This window comes from Pantherophis guttatus, chromosome 8, assembly GCF_059756535.1.
Source record: "Pantherophis guttatus breed Tessera chromosome 8, ASM5975653v1, whole genome shotgun sequence".
In the NCBI taxonomy this organism is placed as follows: Eukaryota; Metazoa; Chordata; class Lepidosauria; order Squamata; family Colubridae; genus Pantherophis; species Pantherophis guttatus.
This window is the reverse complement of record NC_142070.1, coordinates 24,147,379-24,162,500: the sequence shown is the minus strand read 5'-3', so window position 1 is coordinate 24,162,500 and position 15,122 is coordinate 24,147,379. Positions and strand designations below refer to the sequence as shown.

Here is a 15,122-nt window from a genome sequence, read left to right as displayed (position 1 = left end):
CAGTTGTCACTGTCTGTCCTGACCTAGCCTTAAGGTTGTCCAGAATGACGAGTTTGTTTCAGGAAGGGATTGTTCAAATAATCTGCTCTGGTCCTTATATAAACCTTCCCTGTTTTTATCTGGACTTGTGAGAGTTGGTGCATGCATATGTCTGTGTCATATTAATAAACATACCTGCACATGTGTGCGTGTGCATGCACGCACGCACACACACACACATTCTGTAGTTCTCTATTCCCCCCCAAAAAATAAACTTAAAAGCAAAATACATCTCATCAAATGCAACATTCTGAAATAACTGTTGAGGAGGCGAAGTCTGCAAAAAAGATATATTTTCTTCCTCCATCTGCTTGAAAACAAAAAGATCAATTTCATTTTGGGGGGGAATGCAAAACTGTATAATTAATCTTTTGAAATATCACGTACATCTGAACTTTGAGTGTTTCTTCTTTGATACTTCTCTTATTGTCTTTTGAGAAAGGAGGAGGGAGCATGTTTTATTTTCCCCTTATATTTAGTGCAATTCAATGACATACTTAAAAATGTTAATTTCACTCCTTATCATGCATTCAGGTGCTAAGAATAAGCCTACATTAAACAGGGGGGCTCAGTTTTTGAAGGAGGAGGCTGCTTGAGTGGGATATCTTTGTACTTTGTATTATTGCATTATAAAAAAAGGGAGGAAATTAACACTACTAGTCAAATACGCAATACCTACATGCAGGGGAATCAAGCCTTCTAAGCAGCCTTCTCACCTAGCGTATTCTTGGCTTGTTGAATGTTTTCCCAGAATTCCCTGGTAGCCTATGAAAAACGTTCTCCCTATATATTAAGTAGCTGGCAAACAAAATCTTGTATAACAAACCTATAGCATACTTCTAGAGAAGGGGGAATTTCTGGGTAATAGGATGTTCTGCTTTGACAATCAATTAAATAGAAAGACACATTAAATGCACGTATGCAAATACACACAGAGCAGTTAAGAAAATTAAAACAAAACTACCCAACTTGAGGCCTCAGAGGCCCCTGCAATCTCCAAATCCTTGGATGCAGTCCCTAAACTGCTCCAAAAGTTGTTTCTGAAGTTCAATTTTTAATGTGACGGAAGAATGAATATTAATAAATACATGAGGCGTAAGCAATCCTACTGTCGGTATAACCATATTTAATTAATTTAATTGTACTACTTTAAATTTAAATTAAATGCAACCAATTTCTTTTATATCCTGCCTGCACAAGCAATACAGAGTTCAGCTCCCAGCACACTGTTCAAAGGCCAAGGGTAGATTTTGGGCCCTCAAACATCTGAAAATAATAGGATAATCTAAAAAATAATGATCTAAAAAATAATAGGATAATAGCAAATAAACAGCCAAGATTAGACTAATTCATACCAAAAGCCTTCTGGGACAAAAAGTTCTTGGGATGATGACAATATGTTGTCAGAAAAGAGTTAGAGCAATTCCCTGGGAAGGAAGTTCCAATGCCTGAGATAGCTAGAGAGATCATCCTGTCCCCCAATTCTTCCCTCCCCCCACTTTGAAGGGAGATTTCCTTGATTGATCTCAGTAGATGGACAGTTTTGGGAGAGCTTCATTCTAACAGAATGGCCACATTTATTTATTTATATCCTGCCTTTATTTAAATAGCTCAATATTTGCCCCCAAAGGCAACAATCTGAATCAAATTGATATATGCTTATTTATATGTAGAGATGCACAAAACGAATAATTTTTACCTGGATGTATCTGTTCTCCTTGTGTTAATCAAGGTGCTAATATTCTTTCTTATCAGCTTTTAATATTAAACTCTATAACCCCTTAAATAAAAGGTAAATATTTCCCGAATTGACATGGCATGGGCCAGTAGAAATTTGGGGTTGGAAATTGAAACTGCAGTAATTAACCCAAACGATTGGGCTGATCATAATCCATTAGAAATCAGATGGAAGTCTCTCCAGAGAAAATACCAACGGAGGTGGAGGTTTAATGCTAAATTACTGGGCGACAAAGACTGTATACAAAAATTTAAAGAAGAAATAAATTTCTTTTTCAAGGAAAATGAAAACAAAGGCACATCCCGCGCAATAGTTTGGGACACAATGAAGGCCTATCTGAGAGGAGTCGTGATTTCATATATTGCACATAAAAATAAAGAAGAAAGGAAGATCCTGGAAGAGTACTTAAATCATATAGGAGAATCAGAAAGAAAACTCCAAGATAATCCAGAAGATGAAGCAGCCAAAGAAAATTGGATGATGTGGAAGCATAAAGTAAACATCATGGAGCAAGAAGAGTTGGCACAAAGAATGAAAAGAACGAAACAATATCTTTTTGAGAATACCAACAAATCGGGGAGGTGGTTGGCCTATAAATTAAAAAAGGAAAATGAAAGGGGAATAATTCATACTTTAGTAGACTCTAAGGGCAAATTATTGATTACCGAGGAAGAAAAACGGGATAGGGTGAGAGAATATTACGAATCCCTATATAAAGAAGAGGAGATATCGGATGACAAAATAGAACAATACTTGATAAAAGCAGAGCTCCCACAAATAACTGAAGATGAGAAAGAAATGCTTAACAGAAAGATCACAATTGAAGAATTAAAAATAGCCCTTTCCAAATTGAAAAATAATAAAGCGCCAGGACCTGACGGATTTCCAGGGGAAATATATAAAAAATTAGAAGAAATACTCCAACCGAAATTAGTAGAAATTTTTAATGATGCACTGTTAGACCACAAAATTCCAGAGTCATGGAAAGAGGCGCATGTCACACTTGTGCCGAAAGAAGGTGCCGACCCAAAACAAATTCAAAATTACAGACCAATCTCGCTCCTAAATATGGACTACAAATTATTCATGGGCATAATGGCCGAAAGAATGAAAAAGATTTTAAATAATTGGATATATAAAGACCAGAATGGATTTTTACCGGGGAGACAAATTAGGGATAATATGAGAATTGTACTAGACACGCTAGAGTATTATGAGGAACACCCTGAAAAACAGATGGCTCTGATTTTTGTCGATGCTCAAAAGGCATTTGACAATCTAAATTGGAAATTCATGAATAAACAAATTGAGATGATGAAATTTGGAACAAATTTTGAAATGATGATTAAATCCATTTATAATAACCAAAAGGCGAGTATCTTGGTGAATGGGGATAGGACTAAAACATTCCAAATTAGTAAGGGAGTAAGGCAAGGTTGTCCCCTATCCCCTTTATTGTTCATTCTGGCCCTAGAAGTTCTTCTAAGGAAAATTAGATTTAACGATGAAATAAAAGGATTGCAGATCAGAAAGGAGATTTACAAGACGCAAGCATTTGCGGATGATGTAGCCCTAATCCTTGAAGACCCTATAGAATCGGGACCTAAAGTATTGGAGGAATTAAGTAAATATGGAGAGGTGGCAGGCTTCATACTGAACAAAACCAAAACCAAAGTATTGATCAAGAACACAACTGAGAGCCAGAAAAACGAGATAGAAGAAGTACTAGGATTACAGGTTGCCAAAAAAATTAAATACCTAGGAATTTGGATTACATCAAGATGTTCGACCTTGAAAGACGATAATTATATTCCCCTAATCAGGAAAATAAAACAAGACCTAGATTGCTGGAAAAAAATAAGACTATCACTTTTGGGCAAGATAGCCACAATTAAGATGAACATCCTCCCCAGAATATTATTTCTATTTCAAAATATACCCATAAATTTAGATAAAAAATTCTTTTTAGAACTAGACAAAATTATTAGAGAATTCATATGGGAGGGGAAAAAACCGAGATTTTCCATTAAAATTTTAAGGGGCAAAAGAGACATAGGTGGATTTGGACTCCCGGACTGGGAAACATACTACAGGTCAGCCAAGCTAGTATGGATAAAAGATTGGATCACCCTGGAAAATAAGAGAATTCTTACCTTAGAAGGCCATGACCTGCAAAAAGGCTGGCACGCCCACATCTGGGAAACGGAGAAGAAAAGGAAGACACATTTTCATAGACACAAAATTAGAGATTCCCTGATACAAACATGGACCCAGATTAGGCAAAAATATTACAAAAAAATCCCAAATTGGCTCTCAACGATGGAGGCCCTGACCCACCCAAATAGGTGGGAGAGGGAGAAAATGGGCAGATATAAAGATATCCTAGACGAAAGAGGGTGGCTTAAACCAAATGATATTTTACGAGAGCAAGGAATAACTTTAGATTGGTGGACTTATGCACAAGTAAAATCCAGATATCAGAAAGACAAAGAACAATATGGTTTAGAACTGGGATCAAACGGACTGGATAAAGTCTTGATGGGAACAAACAAAAAGATTCTGGCAAAATTATACAATTATATATTAAACGGTGACAAGTTCGAAGATGTCACGAAGAATCAAATAATTGCATGGGAGAAAAATATAGGGCGCAATATAAATTTTGGGGAATGGGAGGAGGCATGGAACAGAAATCTTAAATTGACTAGAGCGGTGACATATAAGGAAAACCATTACAAAATGTTTCATAGATGGTACTTAGCCCCGGCCAGACTAGCGAAGATATATCCCAATATACATCCCAATTGTTGGAAATGTGGCCACGGTCAAGGCACCTTCTTTCACATGTGGTGGACATGCCCGGAAGCAAAAGGATACTGGAATAAAATTAGGAGATGGTTATATGAAATAACTGATGAAGATATTGCATTAACACCAGAGATTTTCCTCCTGGGAATAATAAAGAAGCCATATAGAAAGGAAATGATGCATTTAATGATCCATATAATTACAGCCGCTAGATTGGCATACGCACAGTATTGGAAAGAGAAAATTCAACCACCAGAAGAGCTTACAATTAAGAAAATACTTGAGTGCGCAGAGATGTCTAAATTAACCTATGAATTAAATGATGAAAAGTCAGTTTACTATATGGTGTGGGAAAGGTGGTACAAGTGGTTGCATGATAGAATGAAAGAAAGATCTAAAGGTGTATTAAATAATGGTTAAAAGTGAGTTAAAATGTCACCAAGTATTATTTATGGAAATAGTTAAAACACTGCACATCCGATACAAATTGAAAAGCTATATTATGTATATGTTGTTTCATGTTATTGTTTGAATGTTTGTTTGTTTTTTCCTCTTATTTCTCTTTTGTTTTTGTCCTTTTTTTTGTTTGTTTTTTTTAAAAGAAAATCTCAATAAAGTTTAATTAAAAAAAAAAAAAAAGGTAAATATTTCCCCTTCCAACTCCAGGGGGTGGTGCTCATCTCTATTTTTTAGCTGAGGCAGCCAACATTGTCCAAAGACATTTCTGTAGTCATATGGCCAGCGTGACTATACACCGGGGTGAAATCCAGCAGGTTCTGACAGGTTCTGGAGAATCGGTAAGGGAAATTTTGAGTAGTTCGGAGAACCAGCAAATACCACCTCTGGCTGGCCCCAGAGTGGGGTGGGAATGGAGATTTTGCAATATCCTTCCCCTGGAGTGCGGTAGGAATGGAGATTTTGCAGTATCCTTCCCCTGGAATGTGGTGGAAATGGAGATTTTGCAGTATCCTTCCCCTGCCACGCCCACCAAGCCATGCCCACCAAGCTACACCATGCCCACCAAGCCATGCCCACAGAACCAGTAGTAAAAAAATTTGGATTTCACCACTGCTATACACCAAGGCATATAGAACTTTACCAATAAAATGGTACCTATTTATCTACTTGCATTTGCATGCTTTAAAACTGCTAGATGGGCAGGAGCTGGGGCAAGTACTCACCCACTTGTGCAGCACTTGGGTTTCGAACCTGGGCTGTCAACTTTCCAGCTGATGAGCTCAGCATTTTTAACTACTGAGCCACTGGTGGGTTGCTACCGGTTTGCTCCGGATTAGGCAAACTATTAGCGGTGGTGGCGGGAGGCTCCGCCCACCCACTCGGATGTCTCTGCACATGCGCAGAAGTGTCACACATGTGTGTGACTGCAGGCGCACCCGCAAGCAAACCAGTAGCAACCGAAATTGAAACCCACTACTGCACTGAGCCATTGCACCCCCTAGCCCCTTAAATAGACAAAGCTCTCAAACAAAGAACTATCCCCTCAAAGCTTTCCACTGAAAGACTATTTTTTGTAAATAGGATATATGAGTACCTGAGATCCTAATCTGTTTAAACCCTGGATAGGCAACATGTTGAAGTTCCCACCATCCTTTACCATTGGCTATGTTGATAGATCTGATGGGAATCCAAGTCCAACAACACACGTCGACCATTTCTTGCTTAAAGAACATTCTTTGTTTAATGGTGATGATCAGCACTTTGAACTGAGAAAAGAAGAGGTAAATAATAAACAAGAGAAATCACTTGTTCCTGAACATTTCAGCACCTGAAAATCTTGACTGCCACATTTTCAACCAGCCGAAATATTTGGACACTCTTCAAAAGCAGCCCCACATACAGCATTTTGTAGTAATCCAGTCTTGTGGTAGCTAAGGTATGTGTAATTTTAGATATGAGGATTAAGATGTGTTATATGCATGCAATCATTTTCATCCATGAAACAATGGAGGGGGTGTAGACAGCATTTGTCCTTATAGTTTCACTCTGTTGCTATATTTACATACCATGCAATCCTCCCAAACAGATGGGCACTTTTTGTCTGATATGTAAATATAAGATTTCAATATATGGGAAGAAGTCTTTACATGTATGTAGACCAGAGGTGGGTTTCAGCAGGTTCTGACCAGTTCTGGAGAACCGGTAGCAGAAATTTTGAGTAGTTCGGAGAACCGGTAGTAAAAACGCTGACTGGCCCCACCCCCATCTATTCTCTGCCTCCCAAGTCCCAGCTGATCGGGAGGAAATGGGGATTTTGCAGTAACCTTCCCCTGGAGTGGGGTGGGAATGGAGATTTTACAGTATCTTTCCCCTGCCACGCCCATCAAGCCACACCCACCAAGCCATGACACACCCACCATGACACACCCACAGAACCTGTAATAAAACATTTTGAAACCCACCACTGATGTAGACATGGGTGCAACAGAAGTAATGACATCTATATTGTTAAAGGAAGTTGGCACAAGGATTTGTAGTTTCACAGGAAAGGATCCAACACAGAGATATCTAGGCTCTTCTGGTGAATTTTCTCTTTTATTAGAACATTACCAAGATGAGCAACATTTCTTTCGACAGTGCACATTTATTCTTTATTGGCCAAGTGTGATTAGACACACAAGGAATTTGTCTTCAGTGCATAAACTTTCAGTGTACATAAAAGATATAAGTGATAAACATGATCATAGTCATCGTAAATACATTCATCATGAATCATGAGATACAACACTTGGTGGTAGTTAAGTAAGGATATTAACTATCCTGGGGTACTTGCTGGTCCAGAGTGGCAGAATATCTTTAGCTTGCTCCAGATGCCATCTATATCTGGAAGATGTCACCTCATAATTTCTCTCTCTCTCTCTCTTTTTTTTTTTTTTTGGTGGTCTTCAGACTTCATTCAGCACTGCTTTGCCCTGGCTTTCTCTGAAACCAAGTCTTCAGCAACCAACATTGCCTGGAATCCATTTTGGGATGTTTTGGCAAAACCAGGGATCAGCAATGTTACGTACGGACATACGCCGGAATTTGCATGGCCGCCGTGGATTGGTTGGAATTGTGGCGGGAAAATTGAACTACTGTCAGTGGCTGGCCAGCAAGCCGAAAGGCTTTAAAAATTCAAGCCGTGGCTGCTGAGCCGGCAGTTCTGACCTGATTAAACTTGGTGATAGAAGTTCTGGAGTCCGTCTCTTCTTCCCGCGAGCCAAACATAACAAGCAACACTGGAAGGGGCAAGTTTGCCTAATGGTGCACTAAGATACAAAGTTGTTTGGTTCTCATTCAGTGCGTTGTATGTTGTATATTATTCAGCAAACCTTACTGAAATAAATTATGATTTTTTTTGACGCATGAACCTAGTCAGTAGGTAACAGCCCTTCCATTGGTTTTGTGGTAAGAAAGAGCCTTTTCATTTTGCCATTGGGTCTAGATTTAGCGAAAATCTTTCCAAAGCAATAGGACTCATGTAGATCGTGCATCAAATTGAACTGGTAGAATTACTTTCCTCTGCCTCCAGCTTGCTAGGATGTTTCCATTTTATTTTCTACAAATGCCCATGGGAGAGTTAAATGGCATTTCAGCCTAAGGCTTTGCTTTGTAGCCGGCTAAAGCTCCCTCCCCCTCCCCCCCCTTTTTTTTTTTGAAAAATGAAAAGAATCTTGAGAAACACCAACCAGGTGGGATCTTGAGGCCATCAAGAAGATGCCAATAGGCACATTGGCTCTTTGGTTGAGGAAAGAAGTTCGAAACTAATTCTATGTCTTCAGCATAGGTTATCATATAACAAAGGTTCACAGAAATTATAGGAAGATCCTCTCTATTTACAAAATGTCCTACAAACCCTTTTTGGATTCAGCCCCAGTTTTGAAGAACTGAAAACAATAATTAACATGTTGCAAATCAAATCCATCTATGTATCGTTGTGAAAATGGATGTACACTTTCTAAATTTTATATTTTGCATCATTTTCATTGATCTTATAGAATTCCTTTTTCCAAAGCAACAGAAATGATTTTTTCCCCCCATGAGTGTTTACTTTTATTTTGGATGCAGGACCACATTCCTGTGAACTCAGATAAGGACCCTATCAAATTGGAAAATCCTTGAATGTGGAGCTGCCTTTGAACCCTGTTCAGAAATTGCAATTGCTTCTGAAACACACAACAGCCATTCAGAAGCTACATGACTGACTGTAGCAGTCAGGGTGAAGCAAAAATATCTCTACTATGTTGGCAATTCCTGAGTACAAAATGCTGATTTTAATCTTTAAATCTCTAAATTACTGGCGATCTGGGTGCTTCAACTCCATTAATCCATTTGAAAATGAAAATCAACCTTTTAGTTATTCTCAGGATCTCTTTTCTAAACTATTTTTGGTTACCTGGCACTCCAGACTCAACTAGATCTTTTGCAAAAACTAATTTTTCCTAACTTGTTGCCCTCCAGATAAGTTAGACTATAGCTCCAATAATTGCCATAAAACTTTGGTCCTGCTGTTTTAAGAGTTATGGAAGTTGCAAGAGCATTCAATCTGGGAACGTTGGCTTTGATTTTATAGAAGTTTTAACTATTCTCTAATCTTTGCTGGAATTTGCAGAGCTTTGATTCTTTATACTACGTGACTGCCTTCTTAATAATCACTATGTCTTATTTTGATTTCTTTTTACAATTCATTTTTAAAATGAGCATATAGAAAACATGCAACACTCTGGGTAAAAATTACAGAATAAAATTAGAAAACAACAGTGTGTTCATTGTAAGATCTTCCAAAAAGACTTTGGGCATAGGACATATATTTTTAGGATAAAATAAAAATTTGCATGAGAAATAGGAGTATGGATGTGAACTGTATATAGTTGGAAAGAGACAATGAAAGAAGACATTGTCTGGAAAATTTGAAAGTTGCAAAACTTTTGACAAGAAATTTGGTCAGTAAAACAATTAATTATTCAGTTATTCTTTCATTTTAATGAAATATGCAGGCTTTTTTCAGTCTAAAAACTTATAACCTAAGACAACAAATCAACCCTGATATACCAGTTAAAATACTTGACCCACAGAAGCAGTACTGAACAACAACAACAACAACAATAATAATATAACATGAAAGAATTTAACAAGAATCAATGGATGTTTTATAGGTCATGCTAAATCGTTACATATTGTGTGTAATATTGTAAAATATAATTTAGAAGCAGAGTCTGCATAACAAACTGAGACAAACTAAGTAAACAACCTTTATGGTTTAAGATGGTATGTGAACTTTCTTTCAGCATCATCTACCCCACAGAGAAGAGCCTTGGTGGCACAGCAGACTAAAGTGCTGTTAAGTAGCACCAGCTCCCTGCAATTACTGCAAGTTCAAATCTTACCAGGCTCAAGGTTGACTCAGCCTTCCATCCTTTCAAGGAAGGTAGGTAAAATGAGGACCCGGATTGTGGGGGCAATAAACTGACTTTGTATTAAAAAAAACACCGCCCGGGGGGCGAGGGGGGCGAAAGCCCTACTAAGCAGGTATATACAAAAGTATGAAGGCTATTGCTTAATGCATTGTAAGCCGCCCTGAGTCTCCGGAGAAGGGCGGCATATAAATCGAACCAATAAATAAATAAATAAATATTTAAAGAGAGAGAGTTATATCCTATTTACTTCATTTCATCTCTTAGAGAATAATGCTGTATTAATTTTGTACATTAAAATTCTGTCCCATCTACTTTTCTGTACTGATTATATTTGAGCATTGGACTTTGTGCAATTTCAAATCTTTTGTAATTAAGAAATTGCTGTGGCCATCGAAGGAAAGAATGTATATATAGTAAACAAAGACCACAGGACTCCTGAAGTGTTTTTCTTTTTCCTTTTTTTAATGTAATCTGGTCTGACAAGAGACCTAACACATGGTATATCCATATGTAGGCAGCTTTCATACTATGAATTCCTGGAGCACTCTTAATGGTGAAAGACAAGAACATATTCTCTTGAATATGAATAGGAAAAAAAATCCTGCCTAGCAAAAATAAATACTCTCAATGATGTAGACTTTTCAACTCCTTGTTTTCTTGATTCACTAGTATTTTGTTTGCTAAAACTTAACAATGAAACTTGGGGTCATCGCTAAAATTTGTAACTTAATAGAGATTTATATTGCCCTATTTCAGGTTTGTTGATACAGGTAGTTCTCAACCTATAATTAAGCCCAGTGGTGGGTTCCACTTACCTTTGCATGGTTTGCAACTGTGACTGCACGCGCACAGCACTTCTGCCCATGCGCAGACCCTTCTGCATATGCACAGACCGTCCGTGATGACGTCCGGGCAGGTGGGCAGAGCCTCCCTCCATTGCTGCTACCGATTCATGGGAATCGGGGCGAACCGGTAGAAACCCACCACTGATTGAGCCCAAAATTTATGTGGCTAAGTGAGACATTCGTTAAGTGAGTTTTGCCACATTTTACGACTTTTCATGCCATAATTGGTAAGTGAATCACTGCAGTGGTTAAGTTAGTAACAAAGTTGTTAAGTGAATCTGGCTTCCCCATTGACTTTGCTTGTCAGAAGGTTGCAAAAGGGGATCACATGACCCCAAGACCTTCATAAATATGAACCAATTGCCAAGCATCTGAATTTTGATCAGGTGACCATGGGGGTGCTGCAATGGTTGTAAGTGTGAAAAATGGCCATAAGTCCCTTTTCTCAGTGATGTTGTAATTTTGAATGGTCACTAAATGAGCTGCTGTAAGTCGAGGACTATCTGTAAAGGTCTGCATTAGGAATTTTCCCTAGGCAAAGTAAGTTGGAGGAGACCCAAGACATCATAGTGTTTAGGGGAAGAGCAGCAAAATAATGCACAATGCAGTATTTCCTGTTTCAGCACGATTCTATTTGCCATGTGAGTTTTCTGTAAGTCTACTCCTAAATGGAGCACAGTTGGCCAAAAAGGTTGTTTTAAATTCAACATTTGCTAGGGACCATATTTTGTATCCTAGAAATCTTTCATTTTTTTTCCAGAGGCACTATTGCCCCTATTCAGATAGTCTGACAGTATATTGATTGATTGATTGATTGATTCATTCATTCATTCATTACTTTGTCAAACATGAACAAGATAGCAGGTAAAGGTATAAACATAAAAATAAACAAAGGAAGTAAGTACAGATAAATGGGGACAGTAAGACAGGGACGGTAGGCACACTGGTGCGCTTATGCACGCCCCCTTTATGGATCCCTTAGGAACGGGGTGAATCCACGGTAGACAGTTTAAGGTTGAAGCTGTGAGGGTTTGAGGATATTACAATGGAGTCGGGTAGAGCATTCCAGGCGTTGACCACTCTGTTGCTGAAGTCATATTTTCTGCAATTGAGTTTGAAGCAGTTTATCTTGAGTTTGTATCGATTGTTTGCCCATGTATTATTCTGGTTGAAGCTGAAGAAGTCGTTGACAGGTAAGATGTTGTAGCAGGCAATTATGTGTACTATGCTTAGATCAGATCGCAGGCAGCTCAGTTCCAGATTGTCCAAGCCCAAAATTTCAAGCCTGATGGCATAAGGGATTCTATTGTGAGTAGAGGAGTGGAGTACTCTTCTCGAGAAATATCTCTGGACCTGCTCAATCGTATTAATATCCAATATACAGTGTGGATTCCAGGCTGACAAGCTGTATTCAAGAACTGGTCTGGCAAAGGTTTTGTATGTCCTAGTTAACAATTCAATGTTACCGGAGAAGAAGCTTCACAAAATAAGGTTAACAACTCTTAAGCCCTTTTTGACAATGCTGTTATAGTGAGCTCTGGGGCTTAGATCGTTTAAGATAAGTATTCCTAGGTCCTTGACAGAGTGAGGGTCATCTACGAGGTCATTTCCGCCCAACTTGTATTTGGTGTTCTGATTTTATTGCCAATGTGTAGGACAAAGCATTTATTACTTGAGATTTGGAATTGCCAATTGTGCAACCATTCTGATACAATACAAGATACAATAGAAAGGAAAGGGATAGATTTGTTAATGGTTCAGTTACAATATAAATGGATCCTACCTCAATCTTTCCTGTCTCCTGGGGTTAAGCCAAGCAATCACAGATACCTGAAATTATTTCTGTTGGAAAAAAAAAACGATTATGGGTTTGGCCTGTTATGAATTGCAGAGATTTGCAAGAATATGATAAGGGTCCCTATGTGGGCCTAGTTGATTCCTGCTGGACAATCAATACATGAATATTAGAAATTCTGTTGGTCAGGAAGGGTATGTTGTTATCATTTCTAAGGATATATATTTATTTCCATGTTTTCTATTGGAATGTAATTAGTTTCAGAGCTATATACAATACTTTGTTCTGAATGGTGATGGCTAACCCACCAATTATATTGGTATGTTAGCCATCCATGACTCAGCAAATTCCCTGATAAACCTGAAATATATGGAATTTGTATTAGAGGATGTCAACCTTCAATATGAGGTATACAAATTATGCTGAATCTGTTACATAAAGATAATATTTCAATCTAGGTTTTTTGCCATTTGGTAGGAGGAGCGTGTACATAGGATCTTGGGAATGATAAGCAAACTGCCCAGTAAAATTCGGTTTGTCTAATGAATTTTTTTTGCATTTTCTCCTTTGTAGGAAAAAGGGCCAGATAATTGGATATGTTCCAAGGAGCTAATGGATCCTGTGGAATACTAGGCAGCTCTTCTCTGACTACCAGTTTAGAAGTCAAATAACCTTCTGTCCCATTTTGGAGAAATTACAGATTAAAAAAAAAAAATTAGAATTTAGAAATCTGAGAGGATACAATGGAACAACAGTATATAATGCTTTGCCATGCGATCAAGCCTATGTTGGCCAATGTCCAATATTCCATTTTTTAGTAAAGCACTATAGTTCCAGGAGCTATTAGATGAAACACATTACCTTGATCCTTTTCAGTCTGGATTCAGAACTGGATTTAGAAAAGAGACAGCCTTGGTCTCCCTGAGACATGAGAGGTACAACTCTTTTGATACTCCTATATCTTTCATCAGCTTATCATGCTTTGAATACAGTAACTTGTTGAAGTATTTGGGGTGGGGACTGAGGTTTGTAGGCAATAATTCACAATGGTTCTGTTCCTATTCCTCTGGCTATCATCAGGAAATAATATTTCAGGACTTCTGCTCAAAACTTGTAAACTTTCTTGAGGTAGATTCTGACTTGTCTGTCATGTTACTTACATCCACATGAAGCTTTTGGGAAGAAATATTTGCTGGTCTGGAATTAACTGTCATTCACAAACTGTTCAATTGCAGCTATATTTGAAGCTTGAGGGTGATTTTCTCCAGTGCTTCTATGTATCTCCAATCTATAAAGAACCAGATGTGGGAGAAGAAGCTGAAGTTAAGCTTGGAAAAGGCACCATTTTTTACTAATTTCAGATGCTAGAATTCAGATTCAGACATTCCTACTTAAAGAATAGGTTTGCAGTTTGGGCATCTAGCATGACTCTGAACAGCCATATAACTGATTCATATGATGATAATCCAAAACTCAAACTATTGTAATGTGGTTTCCTGGATTTCACTGAAGATGGTCCAGAAATTACGACTGGCCCAGAATTAGGTAGCATGGGTGATAATGAGCAGTATTTCTCAAGGATCTCATATCCCCCAATTTTTAATCAAGTTTCTGAATCTATTTTAAGCTGCTCAAAACCACATCTAAAGTCTAACACAGATTAAACCCAAGATGCTTATAGGATTGGCTACTCCATTATAAATCACCAAGCCTTCTTATGTCTTTAATAAGGCATCAGCTAAAAGAGGTCCTTATTAAGAAATATCTTTTTATTCAAGCTTCACTGGCCAAACCTTTTGTCCTGTTTGACATTCTGGTTAACAAAGCCCTTGACAGTTGGCTCAGGTTTTTAAGAATCAATTTTGTCATGTCATTGGTCTTATGGGACAAAATATAAGGAATCATACTCACATGAGGCATTCAAATCATTTCATTGAAGAGCGCCACTTCATTATACTGTGGTCTGTTTTGCTCTGTTAGCTGACACGTCTTCAAATGCCTGCCGACTAACCCAAGGACAGCTGTGTGCAAGGCACTGGCGTATCACAGGCAATCTGCAACAAGAGATAAAATTATGGTTTACACTTCAAAGAAACGGATGGTAACTATTCTGAAATCAGATGATTCTCTGCTGCCATTGCCAGTTGGTTACTCTGAGCTCAAGTGTGGGGTGTAAGCTCCCAAATATTTGGAAACTCTCCAGATCTTCAAGGTGCTATATATCAAGCTAGGGAGATGGAAAGATGGCCAAGCCAACTGTCAGCTAGGGAGATGGAAAGAAGACTAAGCCAACTGTCATGGTATTTCTTCTATCGTAATGCTGGCCCACTGCAAACAGCTCCTGAAGATAATAATATATTAATTACATTTATATTTATTTGTTTATTTTAATGTTCCTCAAAATAAAATGAGATGTTCAGAGAAAGGTATGAAAGATTATTAAAGGCAAAGGAAAATATGGTCAATGGAGAGAAATTAAATGT

At 38.0% G+C, this 15,122-nt stretch overlaps 1 long non-coding RNA gene across 1 annotated transcript in view; it reads right to left on the bottom strand.

The window, feature by feature from the left end:
* Positions 1-15,122, bottom strand: part of LOC117679934 (uncharacterized) — a 119,154-nt gene that overhangs the window by 30,488 nt on the left and 73,544 nt on the right. The window contains exons 4-7 of the long non-coding RNA XR_004595488.3: positions 14,551-14,693; positions 13,800-13,927; positions 12,628-12,686; positions 6,138-6,309 (exon numbers count right to left, since the gene is read on the bottom strand). This is a non-coding gene — a long non-coding RNA (uncharacterized LOC117679934). The remainder of the gene's footprint in view (positions 1-6,137; positions 6,310-12,627; positions 12,687-13,799; positions 13,928-14,550; positions 14,694-15,122) is intronic.